Below are 6,991 nucleotides of genomic sequence, written 5' to 3'. Positions count from 1 at the left end.
TCTTAACAAAAGACTTGGCTCAAAAGAAATGATTTTGCCAGAGCCTAACTGATCTGGGGAAAGGGAGAGCCCCACTCCAGGCCCCTCTGGTCTCACTGTCTCACCTAAGGGGGAAAAAGCTGACACGCTCTTGTGACGGTCCCAGCCCAGGGACACAGGCTCACCGACATGCTGAGACCTCACCATCAGACCACAGGCTGCTTCCCATCCCTTGTCTGTTGCCACCACATCACTTAGGCACCTGTAAGGGAACAGTAGATCACAACTGAAAGAACAGCAAAGCTCAGACCCTACGTAAGAAGGAATCTCCAGGGAAACCCAGACAACAGGGGAAAGAAAAACAAAGACAGAGAAAATGTTAGCCTCTAACACCTATAGCTACATGGAAGAGTAAACACAGCCTAACTCCTGCCAGACAGACGTAATCCTCACACTGAAGGCTGATCTGCCTCGGTTCCTTTTACTCAGTACTTAAATCCACCTTTCAACAAAAAACTATAAGGCATTCTAAATTGCAAAAAAAAAAAAAAAAAACCCCACAATTTGAAGAAGCAAAACAAGCATCAGAACAGACTATATATGTCAAATTTTTGAGTTATCAGTCTAAAAGTCTAAAATAACAGTAATTAGTATGCTAAGGGCTCTCATGGAAAAAGTGGATAACGTTTACATGCAAGGCTTGTAAGCAGACAGGTGGAAACTCTTAAGAATCAAAAGTGGATGGTAAGTTAGAAACACTGCAACAGAAATAATGAATATGTTTAATGGGCTCATCAGTAGACATGGCTGGGGAAAGAAAAAGCAAACTAGAAAATATGTCAACAGAAATTTCTCAAATTGAAAAGCAAAGAAGAAAAAAGAATGAAAAAAAAAACTGGACAGAATAGCTAAGAAATGTGGGACAGTTACAAAATGCATGACATAGCATGTAGCGGGAACATCAGAGGAGAAGAAAGTAAAAGGAAAGAAAAAGAAATAGTTAGAGCAATAATGACTGAGAATTGCCCTAAATTAATGTCAGAGACCGAATCACAGATCCAGGAAGCTCAGAGAACACAGAGTAGAATAAATACAACAAAAAAGTACACGCAGGCATATCATATTCAAACTGCAGAAAATCAAAGACAAAGAGAAAATCTTGAGAAAAGCCAGAGAGGGAAAAAGACCTTACTTAGAGAAGAGCAAAAATAGGAATTGCACTGGACTTTTCTTCAGACATATGCAAGAAGTAAGTGGAATAGAATATTTAAAGTTTTGAAAAAAGAGAGCCAGCAACATGGATTTCTTTATGCAGTGAAATTATCTTCCAAAACTGAAGGGGAAATAGACTTTCTCAAGCAAAGAAAACTGAGGGACCTTCTCACCAATAGACTTGCCTTGCAAGAAATCTCAAAAGAATGTCTTCAGAGAGAAGGAAAAAGATAAAAGTCAGAAACTCAGATCCACGTAAGAAAGAAAGCGCATTCGAGGAATAAATGAAGGAAAAATAAAATCTTTTAATTTCCCTACTCTTAACGAATCTGACACATAATTGCTTATTCAAGTTAACAGCAACAATGTATTTGACGATTACAGCTTATGGATAAGTGAACTGAATGTCAGCAATTTTATAAGGAACAGGAGGAAGGAACTGGGAATATTCTGTTACAAGGCACCTGCTCTAACCAGAAAGCAGAGTAGTAGTATTTGGAAGTATCCTTAGAGTGACTGTAGATGTATATTGCAGCCACTGAAAGAACACTTTTTTTTAACTGGATCTGAAGGTAACTTCCCTTTTCTAGGCGTTTGTGAAAGTCAGAAAGTGCATAAAGCAAGCAGCTGAGATGCTGAGCATAAAACCACCGAAACGCAGAGCAGAGTGCTCGGTGGTTTGCTGTGCTGAAGAGCAGACAATCGGATTTCAGCACCAGAGGAGGAAGAGGAGTCCGTGGTCAACTCTGCAGCCTCACGCCTGGGACCCCCGGACAGCCATATTCTAAACCTGAAAAATTCCACACTGGACATGAGGATGTCAGCTGACAGCGGCTCTATCTTTGATCAAACGTTAGTCAGCCTCCTCTGAGCCCCCTTCCCATCCAGGCCCTCAGCCTGGCCTGCAGTCCTTGGTTTTCCAGTACAGTTTTAGTGAGGATCTAAAGCAGTTTAATGGAAATCCCCCCACCTTTGATATTTAATTAACTCCTCTTAATAATTTTCCATCTGCCAACTCCTACCCATTGGCTATAAATCCACAGTTGCACTTGCTGTGTTTGGAGTTGAGCTCAGTTCTACATAGTCTCTTTCCTCTACAGCAACGGTTTGAATAAAATCTGCCTGTCATTTTTAACAAGTGTCCAACGCTAAGTATTTAACACAGTAGATGGGGTTTCCAGCACATTTAACACAGCAGAAAAGAGAATGAATAAACAGTAAAACAGGTCAGCAGAAAGTATCTAGGCTGAGACTTGTAGAAGAAAAAGGATAGAAAATAGGGGAAAAGCATTAAAAAAAAAAAAAAAAGGTATCCTTCAATTCCATACAAATTAAACTTTTTCCCCCCGGAAAAAAAAGTGTTTATTTGTATGGAGTTGAAGATCCAGGAAAGTTGTTAATAAAAAGTGGTGCAAAGGACATAGTTGAAAACCTGTTAATTTTTTTTTCCAAACCAAAGGTTCTGGTTCAAGAAGTGCTATAAGCCATGAGCAGAAAAAAATGTAAACACAATTATTCATAGGCTTATTGTAATGAAATTGCTGAAAAGAAAAAGCAAAAGAAAAATTTTGAAAGCAGAGAAAAATCACCGTCAAAGAAATAATTACACTGATATGGGATCTCGCAGCAGAAATGACAAAACACAAAAGAAAAAATACAAAGTGATGAAAGAAAGGAACAGCTAACATAGAATTCTATAGAATTCAATACCCAGCAAAAATACCCTTGCAACAAGAAAATTAAATACAGATATTTCTAGCCAAAAAAAAACTCAGAATTTTTTGCCAGTTGGCATCATTAAAGAAATCACTTAAGATAATTTTTTGAGAAGAAGGAAAAAATATCCCATATGGAAACATGGGAATGCCAGAAGGAATGAGGAGTAAAAAATAGTAAATATGTAATTAAATATACATTTATATGAGCTATGCAAAGCATGAATATTAAAGCCTCATGGAGCCTAAAATATACGCAGAATTAAAATACACAGGAAAAACCGCCAAACATCTAAAGGGTATAAATGGAGATAAAGGTCCTAGCACTAAGAGGAAAGCACCGAAATTACTAAAATATGCTAAGCAGTAACAAGTCGAAATAAACAGTAACAGGATCAATCTATAATATGATATATAAAAAGTACATTATAATAATGTAAATATAACACACAAGTTGATAGAGATGAAAATGTAATAATGAAGTTTCTCTTCACACAAAAGTCAAGGAAAGAGAAAAATCTTCTATTTTAGAGGGGGAGGATGTAGCTCACCGGCAGAATGTGTGCTTAGCAAGCATGAAGGTTGTGGGTTCAATCCCCAGCACCTCCATTAAAAAATAAATAAGTAAACCTAATTACCTCTCCCACCAAAATTTTTTTTAATCTTGTATTTTAATAATGTGTAACTACATTAACATACAATTTAACAGAGATAAAAATGTAATCAGCTTCTGTTAATTCAAAAGAGTGCAAGAAAAGAGAAAAAAGTGGAAACATAGGAGCAATCATAAATGCAGAAAATTAGCAAAAGCTCTTGCTTTATGAAACCATAAAGACTGAGAATTGCTTATCAAGAAGCAAAAAGAAGACACCAGTTATCAGGTAAGAAAGAAGTACGTACTATAGGTCCTACAGAAATTAAAATGATGAGAATTATTAAAGAGACTTTACATCAAAAGTTTTGAGAATGGAAATATAATAGGGAGATTCTTTGGGAAAAAATTACCAAATGACATAAGCAGAAATTTTAAAATCTGAATATATTTATATTTATTAATTCCATTTATAATTGCATACAAAAATCTGAAATGAGTAAGAATAAAGTTTTAAAAATTATATGCCAAACCTCCTTCTAAAAAATAAAAAGCAGTACTGAGATAGTTTAAAGGAAATCTAACTAAATGTAGAGATATAGTAAGTTCATAAATTAGAAAGCTCAGTATTTTTAGGGTATCTATTTTCCCCAAATTGACCTATGGATTCAAATTTTCAACAAGATTTACTATGAAAATTGACAAGTTGATTCTAAAATGGAAATGGAAATACAAAGAAATTAAAATACAAAATAATCTTCAAAAAGAAAAACATAGTTGGGGAAGGCATACTAGCTGATGTTAAGACTTACTACAAAGTAAAGTTACTGGTTTATGTGCACACAAAAAGATTATTAGAACAGAATACAGACCAGAAATAGACCCACATATACACATTCAACTGATTTTTTTACTAAGGACCCGAGGCATCTCTGTAGAAAAAGTCTTTTGAGAAAAAAATAGCACTTCAGTGACTTACTAAACATACGGTGGGGGGATAAAACTAAACAAATTACAGACCCTGAACTCACATTTGCACAAAATTTAGTTTGAGATGGATCATAGACTGAAACATAAAAGCTAAATCCATGAAAGATCTGTAAGAAGTCACAGGAGAATATCTTTTCAGGCAGGTACAAATTTCTCAGAAAAGACACACAAAAAAGCATAATCGTTAAAGAAGAAAGGCAAAGTGGAGCCATGATATTTTAAACCTTCTACTCTACAAAAGATGCAACTGAGAAAGTGAGAAAACAAGCCACCAGCTTGGAGAACACATTCTCTGTATGTGTCTGGCAGTAGAGTGGAGGAACCATTCTGTGTGGTCCTGGGACAATGCATGAATCTATGCATTTGTCAAAACCCATGAAGCTTTATGTGCCAAAGAGCAAACCTGAATGTTTTCCAACTGATAAGGAAAAAGTAAACCAGGAGGTCTAGGGATCTGAGGATGGAATGCCAAGTGAATTGGAGTACCAGAGATGAATGACAAAGCCTCGCTGAAGGGGGCAAGGGGAGAGGATCTGACCTAGGTTGTTTAAACAGGAAAGTGTAAGACTAAGGACATAGGAACTGCACTCTAGTTAGAAGTTTGCTTCTCATGGCGAAGTGTGTTAATTATTATCAAACTTCTTTACATGTATACTGGTGCTGGACAAATAAGAAATGGTTGATCGATGGCTGAAATCAAGTTTCTTATTGTTGGAAAGGGAAATCACAGGTAAGCAAGAAGGGAAGGCTGGGATGAACCCTGTGGTCCAAGATGAACCTGGAGCATCTCATCGTTCCAGAAAGTAAGGAAGTGCTGAAAGAATGAAATGATGGGGACACAGCAAAGAAGCACATGAATAGGAGTAGGGGATTAAGAGGTACAAACGACTATGTATAAAATACATAAGCTACGAGGCTATATTGCACAGCACAGGGAACATAGCCAACCTTTTATGAATGTAAATGGAATATAACCTTTAAAAAAAAAAAAAAGAAACATATGATTCAATCTGAAGGAGCTATCAATAGCCAAAGTCACTTGAGCAACAGTATAAAGAAGGCAGCATTGGGTTACAATCCATAGGGTAAAATAAATCCATAGTCACATAAGTAAATGGTTGCATATATAAATAAATAAAGGCAAGGAGGCAACCTTCCTTACATAAAATCTCAAACATTTGTAGATACTTCCCCCCATAGGAGACCCAGTTAATCCATCTCCCACCCCCTGGAGAGTGCTCTGCATTTGGTGACTCACTTCCAAGAACAGAGTACAGAAGGGCAGAAATAGTGACTTCACGCTGGAGGAACTGGCCGGCACCCCGGCAGGTACGGCGCCGATGCTAGTGGAGGTCAGTTACCTCCAACATGACATGATGAGAAGGACGCTTCACCTCTGTCAGGTTCTTTCCAAATACCCTTAACCAAGTCTATTCAGGAGAAAATACATCCACATTCTGCAAAATACCTGGTGAGGACACCTGAAAACTGTCAAGGTCATCAAACCAAGGACAACCTGAGAGCTGTCACAGACCAGACAAGGCTAAGGAGACATGAAGACTGAGGGCAACTGACTACATCCCAGAGCAGAAAGCAGGCATTAGGGAAAAACTGGTGAAATCCAGTGAAGCGCGGGGTTTTTTTTACCAGGAAAGTCTCTGGTTGATGTCTTAGTTTTGACAAACAGACGGTAGTCATGTGAGAGGATAACACTAGGGGAGACTGAAACTGCACAGAGGATGTCGGGGAACTCTCTGCACTACTTCCTTAAATCTGCAAATCAAGAAATCATTCAAACTAAAGTTTACTAAAAAAGAAAAAAATTTCTTGCTGCGCAATGTTTAGCCCAGCATAGGAACTCAGTATTGCTGAATGAAAGAATTCTATGTGTAAAAGGCTTAGCCTGCCTGGAACACACTAAGTTATCAGTCAGATGACAGTTTAATGTAACAATTAAAAATATATAATAAATTGCTTTTGATTAGGGCTCATACCAAGGTCTTTAAATACTTTCAAGATACAACCCAGTGCTGATTTTAGTGAAGCTGACAGAAGTCTTCAGTGCATGGGTCATTTGCTGATTTCTTTCCACAATATTCTCTTGGCTACTACGATCAGCTGTAATATCTCTAAGCAAGACTTATCTACCAATAAATTCAAGGGCACTTTTTTTTTTTTAATTATATACTTGTCTTTAGATTTCCAGGTGCAAAGAAGAATCTGGTACCTTCACTGTATTCCTCTTTTCTGTCTGTGCTAACATTAGTTTTGGGTTAATGTTTGTCTCCTAAGCTGTAACACTTTGATGTTGACGTGGGCAGTTCGAGAAGATACTAACCTGACTCCTCCTAGTAGTCCATTTCACGCCAGGACAAGACACCAAGGCAACTTTAGAATTACTCACTTATTAAAGTTCTGGAAGTTTTCACATGTGCAGTCGAGGGAACCCAAAGTTCAGCTTAAATCCCAATGTTACACCCAACCTGAAACCCAAATTCATAAA

The sequence above is a fragment of the Camelus bactrianus genome, chromosome 15 (assembly GCF_048773025.1).
Source record: "Camelus bactrianus isolate YW-2024 breed Bactrian camel chromosome 15, ASM4877302v1, whole genome shotgun sequence".
NCBI lineage: Eukaryota > Metazoa > Chordata > Mammalia > Artiodactyla > Camelidae > Camelus > Camelus bactrianus.
The sequence above is the reverse complement of the archived record's forward strand: the minus strand, read 5'-3'. Positions refer to the sequence as shown.